A 9,294-nucleotide genomic window follows, 5' to 3' on the forward strand; every position below is an offset into this window, starting at 1 on the left:
GGCGTTAGCCAATTTCAAAAGGCAATAACCGCTCTCGATATGCGCCACTTTGGCCTGCTGTTGATGCAAAATAGTTACCAGTAAGCAATGAATTAAATGTGATGGGTAGTTATCCATCTGCCCCTAACCTTAATATTCTTTGCCCTTTTCCTGTATGTTTGTATTTGTGCCTTTATTGATATTGTCTGAGTTTTTTAATTTTGCTTTGTTATATCGAAAATATTGCTTTTACTGTTTTCTTATGTTTGTTTTGTTTTTAATATTTTTATTAGTGTCGCAAAAAAGCATGAGCAGGCATAGTACAGGGTAATGAATGTAGTATATGGTTGCCTGCGCAGAGGCATATAGGTCAGGATAAACAAGCATTTTAGTATATTCATTTTAGTATATATGGTACAGTGCTCATATATGGTATTGGGATTATAAGGGGCAGGCATCTCGGTGCGATGAAAAGTCCTATCTATTAACATTAAGCAATGACGTAACAAGCGTATTGTGTAGGCAATTAACAGTAAACTTTAGCCCCTGTCGAAGCATTGTAGCATGTCTAAGCAAAACAATTTGTGCAATTGCTGCTGGTAGCTAGGCATTTATTTTCTATACCAGGATGCGTATCTTAAGGCTGTGTCTAGTATGGAAGCCATATAGGCCTATAGTATGGTTGGGCTCATTCCTAGTGTGCGCGGCTTGCTGTGGCGTCGTATAATCTGGGCGTTTATGAAAATCCTTAGGTTAGCAGTGGTGACTACAGTAATAATGACTAGTATCTACATGTATAATGTGCGTCTTTCTAAGGTAAAGTGTAAGCATGTTAACATACGTTATATATTACATTCGTCTGGCTATCAAGTCAACAATAATAAATGGCATTTAACGGTTGCCTTAGAGGGCTCTGAGATGTAAATAACATGGTAATTTTTTGAATTAAGCATACATTATCTGACTAAATAATAATGGAGCGGTGCGTTTCTGACAGAACTGCTATATTTTTTTTTTATTTATTTATTTATTTATTTATTTTTTTCGTGCAGGCTAAGGCCCTTGGTCCTTAAGTATAGGTCTAGGCAGGTTAGTTCCGTACTACAATTTTTCACGGGCTCAATCCTTAAATATTTTGCCATTAGTACTCCCCACATGGGTGTAATTCAACTGCGTCTAGTTAGGCCTAAACCTGTGTAACATAGCAAACTAACGTAAGGCAAATAGTGGTGCTGTTCTATAACGCATTTCCATAGCTACGTATTGTTGTTTGAAGCACTCATAGCAGAAATTATATTTTGGTCCGGCAGTGCTAGGCAGTGAACGGTCGTAGCTTGTAGCATTGTTTCAGCGTCTAGTAAATTATAAAATATGAATGCAATAACGATAGGCACAAATAATATACAATATAAAAATGATATCAGTAAGGGAGTAGCGCTGGACGTAGGAGAAGATGTCTGATGAGGGCCTCTCCCGGCACAGCTGCAATACGTCTCTTAGGCAGCCAAGCCTCCAGCCGTCTTCCCCATACCGACTCCCGCCCACTGTCCGAGGTCGCCGTGGCGCTGTGGGCACTCAGGAGTAGAAACTGTCCACTTGACCCCCACACCTAGAGTCCGTAGGCCGTCCACTCCCTGCACCTCCCCATCACCACTCAAGACTCAGTGAAACGCGTGTCCCAATGTCTCTCCCGGTGCCGGCCACATACTTGAGGCCGGCGCACACCCCTCCCGGCCACCGGTCCGCCGGAGGGACTGCGCAGACCCGCCCCACAGGGCTCTCAGCATCAGGGACAGGGCTTTCCAGGGACCCCCAACCCAGAAGCCGGGGCACTCACTTCTCCAGCTGGCAGGTAATCAGCGCGGAGGATCCACCTGGCGCTCAGCAGTGCCGAAGTCCGCACAAGCTGTCCTGATCCGCTCCTCATGGTGAGTATTTCTCTTTTTTACTCCATCTTCGGTCGTTTAAGGGTGCATTTTAGCCGGTCCTCGGTCCCTGCTTAGATGTTTTCTCAGTTTAGTATTAGTGTTAGTATATTCCTCCTCAGTGCAGATGTCCATTACAGCTGGCTGGCCGTCTCTTTGCCATTGCCAGTTTAGGTAGTCGGCATGGTGTCCATGCGGGGGCTCCCGCTGTGGTACCTGTCGCCACCATGTGGCCGGGATATCCCCCGCCGGCCAAGGGGGGGAGACGGGCCGTGCCCCGGGCCAAGGGTCTCCCCACGCCAGGGATGCTTGCCTCGCGGCGGGTTGGCTCTGCGTTGTGCCAGTTTACGGCGCCATGCTGCATGCAATGGCGGCCGGTGCTCAGAGGCCATGTGTAGGCCAGACCCAGTCCTCTCTGCCCGCCCCGCGGTCAGCTGCGTGCGGGTATCGGGTGAGTGTCGGAGCTGTCCCCCTTTCAGATGCGGCAGGTTTCGCTTTGTTGAGGGGGTTTGGGTTGTGTTTGGTGCTGTCTAAGGAGGATTTCTGCTGGAGCCCATGCGGGTAGCATCCAGTCGGCCTGGAGGCACGGCCCCGCTCGCCTTATGTTTGTTTTGTATTACCATGTGCATATCCTTTCTATATAAACATTCTTTTGCCTTATTATGGTCTTTCTACCTATAAAACTGAAAAACACTGTTATGCATTACTTACATATCTCAAGCTAGACCATGAGACGTCCTCCTTGGCACAGAAACTCGAGAAATAATTTTTCCACAGATATCCTAGAGTTCCCAGTTTGACATGCAAATGAGCACAGCCAGGCATTGTGTTTCAGACTTTATACTGCATTTCTGCAGGTACCCTTCACAACGGACACTGTGTTAAACGCAGTATTGTTTTGAAAACCAAACCACTGGCTATTATTCCAAAGGACAAAAAACAAAACAGAGCAAAGAGTGCACCAGAGCGAAAATTACAAGAGGAAGCAGTAAGAGACAATTCCAGTGAAATGCACAATTGGGCCAAGAGTAATCGCTGTTAATCTAGCATTCAGTAGATGGAGATATGAAGTACTGGTGCAGTTTTTAGTTGGTGAGTGGTTTCACTGGTCAGTCAGTGGGCATTCACATAAGTAGTTTGAAGAGCTGATGTTCTAAAAAAAAAGAAAGAAAAAAAAAAAAAGGGCCTTCCCCAGGGCCAACGCGTAATGTCCAAGCAACTTTTTTAGGGCAAAGCAAAAATGTGCACAGTAGTATTTTTATTTGTATTGAGGGGAATTTAATTTGTTTCACCGTAAAACATAAAACTGACAGATTAGCTAATATTAAAGGCACTCTCTTGCAGTGCCCCTCTCCCTCCCACCCCCATCCCATGTTGCTGAAGGAGTTGAAACCCCTTCAGTGACTTACCTGCATCCAGTGCCGATGTCCTTCGGTGCTGGGTAAGGCTCCACCCACGCTCCTCCCCCATCTACATCAGCCGGTGGGGGAGACCTAATGTGCTTGCCGCACGCGCTCATTTGACGTTCCCATATTCAATACTTTCCTATAGGTGATTTTGGTGACGCTGGAGGTCTTCATGCATAGCGTGATGACGTCCAGCGTTGTTTAAAGCACTTTTTGTGTTCTAAGAACAGACAGTCACTAGAGGAGGACTTAACCCTGCAAGGTAATTATTGCAGTTTACAAAAACTGCAATAATTACACTTGCAGGGTTAAGGGTGGTGGGAGTTGGCACCCAGACCACTCTAATGGGCAAAAGTGGTCTGGGTGCCTGGAGTGTCCCTTTAAGCTGTCCAATGTGATTGCTTCAACTTCCGATAACCACTAGATGGAGCAAAGGCACAAGAAATAGGTTTCACATAGTGATATTTCACATTTACCTAAAAGGTAACCTGCACAAGATTACAAATGTTTCCAATTAATCTACAACTTTCAGCAGAATTGAAATACATTGGATTGTTAAGAAAGTAAAAATATTTATTTTCCTAACACTTACTTTGTCATACCCTTAGCAGGATTGAGCCCACTCCATAAGAAATTCAAAAGCACTTGTTTGCATAAGCATGAACATTTTCATCACAGGTATTCAATTTCTTTTGGAAACATTTTTACATTTATTTTGAAATGTTGTATTCACATAAAATATATAAATATAGAATGATTGCAGCAAACATTATGCAAAAATCATCGTAAGAAAGACATACTGGTGTACATATAATAATAAAATCGCAGAACTCTAAAGAGCACCTCAAACAGATTATTATAATATACTGTGAGAGAGCATAATGACATAGTTAAGTGTAAGGCAAAAAAAAGTGTACAATACACCTCGAGACACTACATACGACATCTGATGTATCAATACTTATTAAAAATGAGGTGAGTGGCTACAAGCAAGGAGGTACAATGACGAGCCAGAAAGAGAATAAAAAGGAATAAAAAAACTAAATATAAAAATAATTAACAGAAATATTGAGATATCAAAGATCAATCAGGAGACCAGCTTGATCAGTTGTAAGCCGTTGAGGAATAAATGCTGTAATATTTGCTGGGTTCAACTAGTGAGATAAGTTATTAGGCACCTATTGTAGTATTTGCGCTCTCTCTTTAAACAAATATAAGTATATAGGGGTGTATATTAAAAAATACCCCTTTCTGTCCCCTATTAAAGGGTTAATAAGTATATAGGGGTGTATATAAAAAAAAAAACAATTCTGTCTCATTAGAGAGATTTTTTTGCCAGAAGTTCAAGGAAGCAAGGTGAAGGGTCAGAGTAGGACCTGTCTAGGGGAGGTCTGCCTTGACGTTGGCAGGCGGGCATTCCCTCCAGTGGCCATTGGAGTAACTAAATGACCTCAATTTATTTAAATATACATAGGGATTACGGAGAGAGCGCAGGTAACTTTTTTTCTTTTCTTTGGTTTTTACTATATGTATTGGAGCTGATGTGTACTGTGGTCATGGCTGCCGCCCAGGAGTGATGGGAGTGAGTGCAGGACTTTTCTATTTGTATTCAACTATTGTAGTATTGCCTGCAATGAGATGATTTCTACATCTGTCAGCGTGCAGTGTGTGCTGACAACAGAACATTTTCACAGAATTGACAATGTCACATGTGCTGTGGGTCCAACTAGCCCCCAGCACACAATAAAAAAATATCTCAGTATGTGCAATGTGAAACACTGCACATAATCACTCCTACCACCATGATCACTTCAAACCTTTGTAGCTATTACATTGCAGTTTTCTTGGCAATCTTATCACTAAAATTAGAAATGCCTCCATTTCCTTCCTCCTCCTCTTAGTTCCACTGGGTTAATTGAAGTGGCAGATATAACTTCTCCCCATTCCTCCTCCATACTAAATAAATGAATGCATGCATGTATTCATCGTGGTTATATGTGCTAAATGGCGATTATATATATTTATTTATTCACTCTGAAGTGTTCATTAAGAATGCTTTATTTTGCTATTAATATTATAAATGCAAAAAAAAAAAGCTCTTGTGGGCCAGATTTGGGTAGACTTACTGGTTGAATAACCCTGATTTATATTATAAGAATATGCCGTTATTATTACTGTTGTGCATTTCTCTCCTTTTTACATCCGTAGGTGCTATTACAGTTACCATGGCGAACAGTGGCCCTCCTGTTGTAGGTTGCCATGGAAACATTTTGCACAGCATAGAAGTTGGGAACATGCAAGGTTCTTCAGATGTATAAACCTTAGTCTGCTGTATTAAAAAGCTAAAAAAAAAAAAAAATCTAATTGTCAACGCTACTTTAGCCATTACTATGAGAAATCTTTTTAAGTGTGCATTTTAAATTGTTTGTGAAGACCTCTTTTTAACAGATACAATTAAACAGAACAAACTTTTGGAAAGCGTTGTTATGTAAATGTCATAATATCTACCATTTTTTTTTTTTTTAATTCTTTATTTTGTTAAGGCATATATAAAGGGTACAAAATGAAGAAAAGGGAAATGCAGGGGTGTTCCACATTTATGGATTAGTACAGAGATATTATCATTAATTACATTTCCAGGTAGTAAGTGCCTCATTTTTCTTTTTATATGGCATTCAATATGAACAGGAACGTTATTCAAACAGTATAAATCAACGTAAAGCATGATGTCAGAAAGTAGTGTATTAAACTGTTGAGTGACAATTTAGTGTTGGAGCGTCGACGTTAATATTTAACAAGAAGTAACCCAATTAGGCTAGTGGTTTTAAGCAGAGGTCTTGTTATGTGGTGTATGTGTAAAGGGCTTCCGTGGCAGTCAAGGTATGATGAGTGGGTTCCTGGTGGTGCCTTATCAGGGGTCGGCTGCCTTCGTGGGTCGTATCGTCTGGCCACCCATGAGGGGTTGAAGGGTGGGTAAGTCAGTGGTGCAGTGTGTTTGTAGGCGTGTGCCTCTTAGGTAGGTAGTTGGTGAGGGGCAGTGGCAGAGGCCCCTGTCGTTCTTGTGTTCCCCTAACCTATGGGGAGACGGCGGGGGGTTCGTCTGTTCGTGTGTCAGCATTAGTGGAATATCTGGCGGTATGCGCCATGAAACATAAAACACAAAGTTAAAACATGAAATTAAACCAAAACTAGGTACATTAGAAAAGAGAGAAGAACATGGAATATTCAATTGCTACAGTCCGCTTTGCAGGGTGCCACTATATTGTGGCTCGGTGGTAGATAATTCTTTCTTTGCCGCCAACATTGGGGAGGTGCACTGAAGTAGTGCCGTTCAAGCTGCGATTAAGTCACTGAGTCTTGATCCTGAGATGGGTTGCGATTCCGAGCTGGAACAAAGGGTGTCACATTGGGTATGTCCCATTGGTGATGTGTTGCCGGTCTCGGTGGAGTTCCAGCGCCTCTCATCAGGTCCAGGGCTGTGAAAAAGGTGGGGGCATCCGTTGGAGAAGACGCTGTGTGCACCTTTCCGTCTTTGATGACCGTAAGGGTTCGGGACGCCGACCAGCGGTAGGCCACGCCAGCCTCTCGCAACTTAGTTGTAATAGGTTGCATGGTTTTTCTCCAGTGAAGTGTTGCCCTGGTGACATCCTGGTAAAATGTCAGCTGGTGTGATTCAAAGTCCATGGGGGCCCGTTCTTGGAACGCCTTCATGAGCTTTTGTTTGTCTGTAACGGTTTGGCATTTGAGAATAATATCCCTGGGCAGGCTCGTTGGGGCGCGTTGTGGTCTATTGACCCTGTAAGCTCCGTCCAGCGGGATTTGTTTAGCTTGTTTGGCGGGTAGGGATGAGGCCATCAGCCGCCTAAGGAAGTGCGGCAGTTCCTCCGCGGACACCGCATCGGAGACTCCGCGGATTTGTATGTGTTTGCGCCTACTCCTGTCATCCAGGGTGTCCACTCTGTGCGTCAGAGAGGAGTGCAGAGTTCTCATTTGTTGCACAGTGTCCCCTAGGGCTGCCAGGCTCTGCTTGAGATCGATCACGTCTTCCTCCGTGGCTTGTACACGGTCAGTGACCGCTTGTACTTCAGTTTTGACTAGGGCGATGTCTGTGTCAAATAGTAGCTTGATTCTATCATAAAGGTCTGCAATGTCCTTTTTAGTAGCGTGTGCTGGGCTTGGGGACTCTATTACGACGGCTGTCGCTGTGTCTGGGTTCTTGCTGTCTTTCCCGTTCCCCCCTTCAGGCTCCTGAGGCTCTATGGTGTCTGGGACGGCTGGGGGTGGTGAGAGTTCTGTTGTTTTGGGCCTGGAGCATTTGAGGAGCGTCCCTATATCTCTCGCCTCTGGAATGGGTGCCCCTGTCTGTTTCTGTGTTTTTCGACCCATGAATTGGAGTGTCAGGGTCGTTTTGGTAGGGGTGTAAATACTCACTCCAGTCCGCGAGGAGCTCGGCGTGGTAAGTTGCGGCCTTCAGGCTTTCAGACCGGAGCTTCTGCCGGGTCTTGCGGGGTGGAGCTGAGGCGGATCCGAACCGGAATGGCATGGGTCGATGCAGCAGGGGTTCCCCTTCCCACTGTAAGTGTTTGTAGTCGGCGGCTTGAAGTTAATTTCGCCGTTTTTAGGCAATTCTTAGCGGAGCTGTCTGTAATGGCGTCTTGGCTGTAGCGGTGCCAGGCCACGCCCCGATATATCTACCATTTTTGTGGATTAAGATAATGGCATTAAAAGGTTCTGCATACCTAAAAAGCTACTTTATATGTGCGAATTGACAAAGCTGATGTTTGATTCTTATTCTCTTTCCTGTAAGTTCACTAACTTCTTTAATTTGGGACACCTGACCATTACACCAACAGAGACTTTTATGACATCGCATTCTAAATACATAGACATTAATATGTAGTCGTTCCCCCCTTTGCGACTATAACAGCTTTCACTGTTCTGGGAGGCTTTACCCACAAGATTTTGGAGTGTTTCTTTGTGAGTTTTTGCCCGTTTATCCAGTAGAGTATTTGTGAAGTCAGGCAGACAAGAAGGCCTGGCTTGTATCTCAGTTCCAGTTTATCCCAAAGGTGTTCGATGAGGTTGAGGTCAGAGCTCTATGTGGGCTAGTCAAGTTCTTCCAAACCAAACTCATCTAACCATGTCGTTATAGACCTTGCTTTGTGCACTGTGTCACAGTCATGCTGGAACAGAAATGGGCCTTCCCCAAACTGTTCCATAATTGGAAGCATAGCATTGCCCAAAATGTATTGGTATGCCAAAGCATCAAGTCATCTTCTTTTAACTTGAACTAAGGGGCCAAGCCTAACCCCTGAAAAAACATTATCCCTCCTCCACCAAACTTTGCGGTTACATTCTCAGTAAGACAATAAAAGTTGTATAAAATTAATCAGAATTGTACTCACTGCTCTATGATGAAAGCGTTGGTGGTATGATCCCCACCTGGGATATTCTTGAGAGTAGGGATGATAAAGATGATAAAAAAGAATAAAAGAGAGATAAAATGGCAGGAAGTATAAATAAGTTGTTGAAATAAAAAGATGATGGTACAATAAATTATTGTAAACCCAAATTCCTTTATTCAATCAAATAAAAAGCAATGTCCATAACGCGTTTCACCATGTAGGCTTTCTCAAATGGAATAAAAACAAACAACCTGGCTAGCAGGGCCGGATTGGCCCACCGGGATACCGGGAAATTTCCCGGTGGGCCGTGGCACCTGGGGGCTGCGCATATATGTGCCACCGGGTGGCCGGTCCGGTGGCACACTCATAGGGGGCTGGCCGCGTTTCAGGCTGGAGCCGACGGGTGGCAGCCTCGCCGGTCCGGCGGCACTTCTGTCATTGATGATGCTGAGGGGGGAGGAGCATGTCTACCATGCTCCCTCGCGGTACCCACAATCCCCAGCACAGCATCATACTGATACAGCATAATGTGCTGGGAATTGTGGGTACCGCGAGGGAGCATGGTAGACATGCTCCTCC

This window comes from Pelobates fuscus, chromosome 9 (genome assembly GCF_036172605.1).
Source record: "Pelobates fuscus isolate aPelFus1 chromosome 9, aPelFus1.pri, whole genome shotgun sequence".
Taxonomy (NCBI): domain Eukaryota; kingdom Metazoa; phylum Chordata; class Amphibia; order Anura; family Pelobatidae; genus Pelobates; species Pelobates fuscus.